Genomic DNA, 12,279 nt, shown 5'->3' on the forward strand with positions numbered 1-12,279 from the left:
ATGGGTGCAGCACACCAACATGGCACAAGTATACATATTTAACAAACCTGCATGTTATGCACATGTACCCTAGAACTTAAAGTATAATAATAATAAAAGATAATAATAAATAAATAAATAAAATTTCAGCTCTGCTTTTTTTAAACATCCTACAAATAAACTAGAAGTGATTTTAATTTTTTTAAAGCATAAAGTTATGTACATGTCTCCAAATGTTTTGTAACTCAGAAGACAGATGGAGCCCTCTTTAATCTCTGAGACTTAGATATCTCCAGATCTCCCTTGGAAGTTCAACACCTTTCTATCATATCTGCTATATCTTGGTGTTCTCCCACTCTTTTGTGCCAGGCTCCTTAACTCATATATGCGAGTCTTCAAAGATTCATGGAAAATGTTTACTAAGAAAAAAACTATGCATGGATTTCAAAACTTTTTTTGCATCAATATAAACTCATACTAACTGGTTATAACATATTTGAACAGGATATAGTTTGAGATACTAAGAAGGATAAGACATTAGTTTACAAAGAGTCTCTATCAGAGCAACATGAGTTCTGCTAAAATGAAGAACAAATATCTATTGACAGTAAACCTTGGGTGGAAGAATAGTGAAATCATTGATGCTTTTTGAAAAGTTTATGGGGACAAAGCCCCAAAGAAACCAGCAGTTTACAAATAGATAGCTTGTTTTAAGAAGGGAATAGATGATGTTGAAGATGCAGCCTGCAGCAGCAGACCACCCACGACAATTTGCAAGGAAAAAAAAATTTGTGCCCTAATTGAAGAGGACCAATTGTTAACAATAGAGAAAAGAGCCAACACTCTAGACATCTCAATTGGTTCAGCTTACACAATTCTGGCTGAAAAATTAAAAGTGAGCACATTTTTCAGTCAGTGAGTATCAAAACCATTGTGCCTAGATCAGCTGCAGACAAGATCAGAGCTTTCACTGGAATTTTGAAAAAAGCAGATCAGGATCCTGAAGCATTTCTTTGAATTGTAACAGTAGATGAAATATGGCCTTACCAGTATGATCCTAAATACAAAGCACAATCAAAGCAATGGCTACTGAGAGGTGGAAAGGGCCCAATCAAAGCAAAAGTGGACTGGTCATGGCAATGGTGTTTGGGATACTCAAGACATTTTGCTTGTGAATATTCTGGAGGGCCAAAGAACATAATGTATGTTCATTATGAGAGTGTTTTGAGAAAGCCAAAGCTTTAGCAGAAAAATGCCTGGGAAACTTCATGAGAGAGTCCTCTACATCAACAATGCTCCTGCTCCACGCTCTCATCAAACATGGGCAATTTTGAGAGCTTTGATGTTAAATAGGCATCCACCTTATCGTCGTGAGTTGGCTGTGACTCTTTTTTTCCCCCTAATTTGAAAAATCTTTAAAGGGCATCCATTTTTCTTCAGTTAATAGTGTAAAAAAGGCTGCATTGACTTGGTTAAATTCTCAGGATCCTCAGTTCTTTAGGGATGGATGAAATGTCAGTGTCATTGCTTACAAAAGTGTCTTGAACATGATGGAGCTTAGATGGAAAAATAAAGTTGATATTTCTTATTTTTTTATTTCATTTTTCCATGAACTTTTTGAAGATCCCTCATACCTTGGTTTGTTTTGTTCATGTCAGATCAGACTCAGACAACTTAGTCTCTACCTTTTGTTTTTCCTGTAAAAAATCAATATGTACTTTTGTGAGATTAATAATCCTTGTTGAAGGTTTAGAAAAAGATTCTCATTTGAGTGTGTGGACTTTTACTATCTCACCAAGTCTTCCTCCTCCTTTGCCTTTTGATATCTGCACTTCTTCTGCTCAGACTTGTCAATTCTCCTTTGGTAGCTATTTACATGTCTCTCATTTCTACACCTAAAATTTGCATAATCAAATTCATCAATGATGAATTTGCAGAACCCACCCCACCTAAAAGATAGTTGGGTTACAGATAATGAAAGCATTTCATACTCCCAGACACAAAACATATCCATTGGAATTCTGAAAATATGAGAACAAGCAAATTTGGAAGCTAGTCTCAGTATTATTTGTCTCAAAATGCCAGCAGTTCTTTAATTAGGTCATACAAAGAATGATGTTAGGAAAATTTACAAGATTATCCATGCCATTAAAGCTACTATAGTCCAATATGTTTTGGAGTAATTAACCAGCCTTTGTATTTTTTTTCTGAGAATTGTATACTCTCCTCCCATAAGCTGAAGATATAAAAGACACAAGATGAAGATGTAAAAGACACTGGGAATAAACCCTGAGCCAAAGCCAGATTTACATTTCTTACTATTTGTCTGCTAACACCAGGTGTAATTCTAAAACTGAACATCCACTATTTTATATAAGAGTTAAAAAGCAGCTTAATTTTTTATGAAAAAAAAGAGTATGAATGAGCTTTCTGAAACATTAATTTTACAGTTTAGAGCACAGGAGCATCTTAGTTCTTGAACTAGGATTCTGGTTTTCTCTGCTTGTCTTTTATATTCTTTATGTTTGTAAATGTATGTCAGAATTCATATACGACTTATTTCCCTTGAAATAAGTATACTTATATTAAAACAAATAGATGTTACCTGTCTAAAATTAGAAAAAAATACTTGCTTTATAATTGAGTGATCAAAGTCATGCTTGTGTCTGCCATTTAAAGTTGGAACAATTCTGTGTGTCCATGTGCCAGAGCTCGCTTGAGATTTATCATACCTAATTCAGTAATGTTGACTGAAATCTTTCCAGAATTTTTGATAATCCTGTCTTCACTCAACAGTTATAGGCCATTTTTGCCTCTGAAATATAGGATTTGAAGAACTTTTATCTATTACAGTGTCTCTTTTATAGATCTGTTCATTTTTATAACCAAGTCCTTTTATTTCAACTTATTCTTTAATCTTTCTTCCTAATCTTTATGATTAAACTTTCAACCTCCTCTAGTAGAATAGATTCTAGATGCTGAGGTATATAACTCAATTGTGCAATTCAGAATTGACCTCAGAGTTTTGTATGTCTCCAGTACAACTGTTTAAACTACTTGACATTAAAATGTTAAGCCATTCTGTCATTTTTGAGCAATTTCCTGAATAATTTCCAATTTCCAAGCTATTTCTACACAGGAAACTGCTGTTTAACAAAGGTTGCACCCAATGAAGTCAGGGGCCTTTCATCTAATTATAAACATCCCTTATTATCTTCAATTAAGTCTGCTGTGACCCTGAAATAACTTTTCATAGTTGAAACCAAACTATAAAAAGAATCTATTGGGTATCAAAAGTATCACTTACCTCCCCAAAGAACGAATTTTTAAGGCCTCTATCAAAATCTCTACTTCAGAGATCTCTGGAGATGCATGTTTGGCAATGGTATCTGTTTACTAAGAACTCATTTTCTGTGAGAATTCTAGAAATATCTTCCACTCAATTAGGAGTTGACGTTCTTCCTTAATTAGACTGAAGTCCCGCAGTATTAGAGTACAAAGCAGAGACCTGTGGGAAGAGGCATTCCTTACAGGAATGAGTCTTTATATTTAAGGAATAACCCCTGGGGAAGGCTAAAAAGAATAGCCTTGTCAAGCCAAGGGGTGTGAATCGCTGCTGTGAAGATTTACAATTCTAGAATCCTCTATATTTTAGTAACATTAGGAGAGGTACCATATGGAAGGGGTATGAGCAGACGGTACTAAGTGTAAAATGTAGATGATATGGTTTGGCTCTGTGTCCCCACCCAAATCTCATCTCGAATTGTAATCCCCACGTGTCAAGGAAGGAACTTGTAATCCCCACCTGTCGAGGGAGGGAGGTGATTGGATCATGGGGGTGGATTCCCCCATGCTGTTCTCATGATAGTCAGGGAGTTCTCATGAGATCTAATGTTTTTAAAAGTGTGGCACTGGCTGGACGTGGTGGTTCACGCCTGTAATCCCAGCATTTTGGGAGGCCAAGGCGGCTGGATTACCTGAGATCAGGAGTTGGAGACCAGCCTGGCCAACATGGTAAAACCCTGTCTCTACTAAATATACAAAAAATTAGCCTGGTGTGGTGGTGGGTGCCTGTAATCTCAGCTACTTGGGAGGATGAGGCAGGAAAATCGCTTGAACCCAGGAGGCAGAGGTTACAGTGAGTTGAGATCACGCCATTGCACTCCAGCCTGGGCAACAAGAGTGAAACTCTGTCTCAAAAAAAATAAAAAAATGTATGGTGCTTTCTCGTTAGCTCACTTTTTCTCTCTCCTGCTGCCTGTGAAGAAGGTGGTTGCTTCCCCTTCACCTTCCGCCAGGATTGTAAGTTTTCTGAGGCCTCCCCAGCCATGTGAAACTGTGAGACAGTTAAATCTCTTTCCTTTATAAATTACCAGTCTCAGGTAGTATCTTTACAGCAGTGTGAAAACAGACTAATACAGTAGACAAATATGCTAACCACCCTGATGTAATCATTACAAACTGTGTACATGTATTAAAACATCACACTGTACCATGTAAATACATACAATCATTGTCAATTGAAAATAAAATAAAACAACATAATAGAGTAAGCTATGTCTCTCTCCATATATATATTTTCACACACACGCAAACACACACACACACAATTTGCCAGATTACTATTACTTGAGCTTTTAATAAAACGTTATTTAAAATTTAATCTGAATCAGCATTTTACATCTTGATAGAATACTTGGGTTTTTGTTTTGGTTTTCTTAAGCCAAGGTCACTCAGGCTGGAGTACAATGGCATGATCTCAGCCCACTGCAACCTCTGCCTCCCAGGCTCAAGTGATCCTCCCACCACAGCCTCCCAAGTAGCTGAACTACAGGTACACAGGCCCCCCAAACCAGCTAATTTTTGTGTTCTTTTCTGGAGACGTGGTTTCACCATGTTGCTCAGGCTGGTCTCAAACTCCTGAGCTCAAGCAATCTGCCTGCCTCGGCATCCCCAAAGTGCTGGGATTAGAGGCGTGAGCCACCACGCCCAGGTTAAAATATTTGTAATATGAAATAAATGTAACTCTAGAAAACATAGACACTAGCTGCTTGAGAAAATTGGTCTGAAGTAATCTCAACTTCAAACAAGTAATAGTATTTTCAAAATCAGCCCATATCAGTTAGCCCTGGCTCTCCATGTTTCCCCCACTCTCTTGCTATACTCAGGCTACAGGATCCAAGAACAAATGATACATCAAGTCATAAAAATAAGGAGGTGACTTAGGTAAAATGAGTTTTCGTAAATATTAGAGCCTTTTTAGCTTGATAAAGTTTAACAAAGCAAATATTTTATTTAATAGCTGTAGTCTTTAAAACTTAGTTTTACAAATGTCCAAATTTCTATTTAAAATTTTTAATGTCCCTAAGGAAAAAAGCCTAAAAAATGGTTTTTAAAAACATTTTTTATTGCAAAACATTTCAAACATAAAAATGTAGTTTCATTCATATTTCTGCCTAATCACCCCCATTAGAATAGTTTAATCGAATTCCTAGATATGATATCATTTTATCTATAAATCTTTAAAGGGCAGGGACTTTAAAAAAATATGATGAGAATATCATGATCAAACCTAAAGACAACAATTCCAGAGCATCAAATTGTATCTAAATACTGTTCCAGTTTTGCTGGTTCTATTGTAAATGTATTGTTTCAGTTGGCTTATTCAAACAATGATACAAAGTCTGCACATTGCCTTTGTGTAATATGCCTCTTAAGCCTCTTGATATATTACAGGTTTTCTCCTTCATTTTTTCCTGCCATTTGTTTGTTGGAATTTCCCACAATTTGAATAGCAGCATCATGGTATCGTTTTAAAGATGCTCATTTACTCTGTGAATGTCCTGTGAACTGGAAGTCAGATCTAGATGCTTAACTAAATTCCTCTTGACATGAACGTTTCATAGGTGGTTGTGTGTGCTTTCTGTTGCCCTGCATCAGATGGTACATGATATCTTGTTTCAATCTCTTTTACTTGATATTAAGATTGATCTGTGAATTCATGTGTGATCAACCTGATCCATCCATCATAAGGTTTCCTACTGACCTTCACCTAAGGATTTTAAAACTGATGAATGTTACCTAGATCTATGATTTGATTAAGAAAAATATTACATGTATTTTAAATTATTTCTGAATTTGTTTAGAATTATTTCAGAAAGAAGGTTCTTTCATCAACTGTTTGATTACTCACAAATGCATTTTGTACAAGAAAGGTAGAATAGATGCTTAATTCCCAAATTTATTCCTAATAAACTAGGACGATTTGTATATCCTTATCAAGAGCTTTCCAACACAGCAGGCATTAGAAAACAGTTCTAATTTGATTTGATTTCCTTATTTTCAAGTGGGACAAAATTGTTTGAGGTTGATTTCTTTCATTTTCACTTGGTTATGAGTAGCTAAAGAGTATAATCTTTTGTAAAAATATGATTGGTTGTCTAGAAAGTAATTTTTTATCCAACAATTATGTGATTCAGAATATTGACAATGAAAAGCTGGTGAACTGGAGAAGAAGAAATAAAAATGAGAAACTTGTCTTTCACCAGGGTGGTTTGAAATGAGATAGATACTACGGGGAGAAGGGATAGGGTAGGATAACATTGGAGTGACATTTTTCCTAGTATACATTCAGTATGGATTTGATTCTTAGAACATGATATTTAATTAATTAATTTTAACTTTTATTTTACGTTCAGGAGTACATGTGCAAGTTTGTTATAGAGGCAAATTATGTCTCACAGGGTTTTGGTGTATGAATTATTTCCTCACCCAGGTAATCAACATCATACTTGATAAGTATTTTTCCTGATCCTCTCCCTTTTCTCACCATTCACCCTCAGATAGGCCCCTGTGTTTTTGTTTTTGTTTTTCCCATTTTCAGGGAAAGAATATGTTATTTTTTTTAATCTTCAAAAACAAATAAAATAAATAAAAAGGGAAGGGTAACATAGAATACAAACAGAAAGAAATGAATAACATAATACACTCAACTGAGAAATAAAGAACTAACCCAATTACTTGTTGAATCTGGTATTTTGACTATATACTTTCCGGCTAAAAAAAAAAGGCAAAAAAGTTAGTAGTTTGTAGGTTAGTGTTTCAGAGGCATAGTTTAGAAATTCTGAAACTTCTTAGTACATGTTGTAAGACTGAGCAGATACATAAATGAATTAAGCATAGTAGAAGTCATGTTTGTTATTATCAGAAAAGAGTATCACAAAATGGGAAGGGTGTTTGGAGCAGCAATCCATGAAGGGCTCTGGGCATCCCTGTGCATCATTGTTGGGTGTGCCAGGAATGCAACACCCTCACCACTTTTCATCCAGGCCATTTTTCAGCGTTGGATGTGCTAGCAGTTTTGAGAGATGAAGTCATGACTCCCTACAAGACAAAAAACAGGTTTACTTATTTTGCTACCAAACAATAAGTTCTTCAGCTGTGCCGCAAATCCACTGTGCATCCAGTTTCCACCTGCAACTCATGCATCATCCCCATGGGACTTGAGAGCAAGAGGATCCCACGTAAATCATGTTGCTCACTGTGCTGCGCGTAAAATGTCCTTTGTCTCTGACTCAGAAGTCTTGTATCTTCTATCAGCATGCATGAAACAGTGGCAGGCTAACTCATTAAAATAAGGTAAAATCAAATTGCAAGTCTGAATGATGCTAGAATGACATACGATATTTTATTAGAATTGGAGGGATGGGGATGAGCTCATAGTTATAAAGATAAATGACAGATGATAAATGTATAGACAGCTAGATATTCATGTGTATGTATAAATAAATGTTTTTACAAAGATAAATGTTTTTTTGAAGTAGATTGCTACAGGTTTCACATAGCCCTTAGCTCGTCGTTTATAAATACCTTTCCTCTCTAAAAAGATCCAGGGCTCCCTGGAGAACTGGCTAATTCTCAGGCATGGAATGAAAAAACACAAGATGAATCTGGAGAAGCTTTCTGTGTCAGAAAGTAAGAAGGTGCTCAAAGAATGATGGGAACATGCAAAAAGGACATAGGAGTCTGTTTGAAAGGCATCGCACTGGCCAAACATAGGATAACTCTGAGGATAAAAATAATGGCAGTAAAGAATTATAACCCACTGAAACAAAAAATGATAAATGGATAAACGAAGGCATTGTTTATAGTAGAATGATAGCTAACACATTTTAAAAGAAAGATAGAGATACAAGATCAACATTTGGCAACCACCATAATAATTGTTCCAGGCAAGAAATATCCATGAAAGCTAAAAACTAATGGATGCAAATTGATGAGAAAGATAATACTCACATAACCTCAAAGTATCTCCTTCATAAAATACTTATTAGTGACAAAGTGAAAATGGTGACTACACAATGGAGAAACCTGGCAGACAGCATCTTAACCAATGGATCAAGATGGAACAATTGTGTACTACAATGTACATTCTTATATCAGGCACTAAGTACACGACATCACTTTCGTGCTGCTCTGCACAAAACACATAACTGAAATCTAACTCTGAGGAAACATCACATAAAAACAAATGAATAATATTCTTTGTAATAAGTGATCTGTGCTCTTCAAAATGTGAAAGTCATAAAAGACAATTTCAGGTCAAAAGAGACCAAAGGTACACAACAACTAAATAAAAAAGGAACCTTATATTATATTTTGCACAATAAACTATTTTTTGCCCTTTCTTTAAAGAATATTAATGGGAAGTCGGTGAAATTTGAATAAAGTCTCTGTACATGAGATTATAACATTATATCAAAGTTAATTTCTTAATTTTAATCACTATTAGGTGGTTATATAAGTGAATTTGTTTTCTGGGGAATACAAGCTGAATAATTTAGGAATAAAAGGATATATATCTATGATTTACTCCTAAATGACTCAGAATATATATATATACACACACACGTATACACATATACATATATATGTGTGTATATATAAATTTGTTATATATATAACATATGTACGTGTTAATATAACAAATTTATATATACACATATATATATAAATACAATATAGATATTATATATATAATTTATATCTCTATCTATGGAGAGAGTGAGTAAAGAAAATGTGAAATGTTACCATTTGGGGTCTTTAGCAAACTGTTGACAGAGATTCTTTGTATTATTTATTTATTTATTTATTTTTTTGAGATGAAGTCTCACTGTGTCACCCAGGCTGGAGCGCAGTGGCATGGTCTCGGCTCACTACAACCTCCACCTCCCATGCTCAAGCAATTCTCCTGCTTCAGCCCCCCAAATAGCTGGGATTGCAAGCCCGAGCCATCCTGCCTGTCTAATTGTTGTGTTTATAGTAGAGATAGGGTTTCACCATGTTGGCCAGGCTGATCTCGAACTCCTGGGCTCAGGTGAACCGCCTGCCTTGGCCTCCCAAAGTTCTCTGTATAATTTTTGCAACTTTTTAGTATATGTGAAATTGTATTTTCTAGAAATGTTTATAAAATTTCATTTCTTGCAAAATTCAGTACATTTTTTTTTTACTTTTACATTTAGTCAGGAGGTTTTAGTAAAATTTAAAGTAATTGGAATTAAAAAGAATTGCTTCTAATCCTGGCTGAGCACAGGCTTGATAACTTAATCTCTCTGAGCTCCAAAGACATATAATTGCAATATTAATATATATATACACTTATTTTCCACATACGCTTAATACTTCTATACAGCAAACAAAGATTGAATCCTGACTTGTTTTTTAATGAAAAGTTTATGGCAGGAAATTGAATAGAGAGATCTGATTATAACCTCAAACTGTAATTCTTAATCTCATGACATACTAATCCAAAATACTGCAAGTGACTTATTTCCACAAATATTTAAAGTAAAACTTTAACTCATAACATTTTTTTGCAGAGTAGAACATGGTTATTGTCATACTAATGTTTTTGGTGTTTTGGTAAATTTTCCTGAATTGGGGAGATAGGGTTGGATTATGGTCAGGACACTGTGCCTTGTACCAGCAGTTGATGGTCCCATCTGGGACCCACCTGTCATTAATAAAAGCAGTATGCATGAATCACTGCAGTGCTTTACGTCTCTGTAAATATTGGGTTTCATCAAAATATAATTGTAGGAGCGCACCCATATTTGAACATCATCTGTCATGAATTGTTTGAGGAAATAACATTCAAAAATTATTGCTCCAAAAATGCAAATGATTTGAAGACACCGTAACTTAAACGGTTCATAAATGTGTTCATAACTGAACAAGGTTTATGTGGGACATTTCAGTATTTGTAACTTACAGAAGTAAAAAGTGATAAATCTTGCTGTTTTATCATTTATAGATAAAATAATTTGGAGAAAGAAAACATTTCGGAGATAGATATGCTACATTTCCTAGAAGTAGTTCTAGCTCATTGCAGATGGTTCTAGAATAACTGTAAACAACCACGTTGGATTTGATGAGCATACCACTGCTGCAAAGCACTGTACAAAGGAGCACTCAGCTCCTTTAAATTCATTGCATTTGTATAAATGGAACTGGTTTGGTCAAAGGCTGCCTTTTAATGAGCGAGGTTTTATATTCAAGAGTGAACATAATCCCTTGGTTCAAGAGTCAATGAAATGAAAAAGTGATTAATTCACCAAATTAGGGCTGAATTTACTTTTGTATTCTTTATAGACTAGGAGCTACTGGATACATTTGACTCATTTGAAAAGTCCACTCCATCACAATTAACTTTTATCATTACCACCTACTTCAGGGCCTGCTTTCCCAGTTGTTTTCAAATATAAATTTCCTCAGGAATATAAATAGGTTTACTTAATGATGATTCAATTTGAAGTGGAAACTCACTTAGATCTACTGGGGAATACAGAAAATCTATTATATTAGTCTTGGTTATAAGGAATTATAGTAGTTAGTAAAACAAATTATATTCACATCAAATAGAGCATATCATAGATAAACAGCAAAAAATATTTGCTAAATCCTAACAGATGCCCAGATTTTTGGTTCTTTACTGTTCCCTCTATTTTTGTGTGGAGATTTAGAGAGATTGAAAAACTAAGCCATCACCCCACCATCTTCTCAGAATAGATCAATTGAATTAATAATTTCGAATATTTGGGAACAGTTAATATAATAGAAGACAAGGAATTTTAAAATGTGCTCTAAGGCATGGATAGAATTTACATATTTGAAGGTTATTCTAATTACCATGTTAGAGATTGTTTAGCATGCTGTAAATCACACATATCTCATTTTAACATCGCGGAGGCCAAGTGCAATGATTCATGCCTGGGAGGCCAAGGCAGGAGGATCGCTTGAGCCCAGGAATTTGAGATCAGCTTCAGCAACATGTGAGACCCTGTCTCCACAAAAGTAATTTTAAAAATTAGCCAGGCATCGTGGCCTGTAGTTCCAGCTACTTGGGAGGCTGAGGTGGAAGGTTTGCTTGAGCCCTGGAGGTCCAGGTGGCAGTGACCCATGAATGCACCACTGCACCCCAGCCTGGGCAACAGAATGAGACCCTGTCTCAAAATAAATTATAATAAAATAAAACAAAATCATGGCATATCTGAGTCCTTTTTATTATGGTTCTTTTTTTTTTTTTTTCCAAATTGCAATTTGCTTATACAACACTGAGGTATAACAGGGCCTGGATTGAGGTAGAAGGGACTATGCATAGTTTCGGTTGTGTAGAGCGAAGGGACAGGTAAAGTAACTAGTCCTCTGTCACCGCAGCAGGCCTACACGCCACTTTCGTCTTCTGCAGCTAGACTTCAGGTCAGGTGGCTTTCTGTTCCTTCTGGTCTGCAACCTCCAGTTACCTTCCAAATACTAGGAATAATGGGCATGGCAGTAGAACCCCAAAGCCCCCTGAAAGCCATGAAGAAAATATCCAGATTCAGATATGTGACAAAAAATTAGGAGCAGGTCCAGATTTTGTGGACCCAGAAACTTTTATAATTGGGAGAAACTTTTTTAAAAATGCAAAATAAGAAACCCTGAATTGGGAATAAAAGTAAATATTTGTTTAGAATGAGTAAAAAAACCTTCCTCAGTTACTAATTATAAAGGCTGATAAACACCACAAACATTAAAAATGCAAATAACTCAATATTTTTATTAATTAATTCCCTGACATACCTTTATCAGCTTTATTGGGATATAACTGTATAAAAAATGCACATGCTTAATGTCTACAACTTGAAGCATTTGGACGTAGGCATGCAACTGTGATACCATCATCAAAATCAAGATAAACATATGAATCACCTCCAGAAGTTTCCCTATGCCCCTTTATGTGTGTGTCTCTGTGTATACGTA

The sequence above is a fragment of the Colobus angolensis genome, unplaced genomic scaffold, assembly GCF_000951035.1.
Source record: "Colobus angolensis palliatus isolate OR3802 unplaced genomic scaffold, Cang.pa_1.0 Scaffold221, whole genome shotgun sequence".
Lineage (NCBI taxonomy): Eukaryota > Metazoa > Chordata > Mammalia > Primates > Cercopithecidae > Colobus > Colobus angolensis.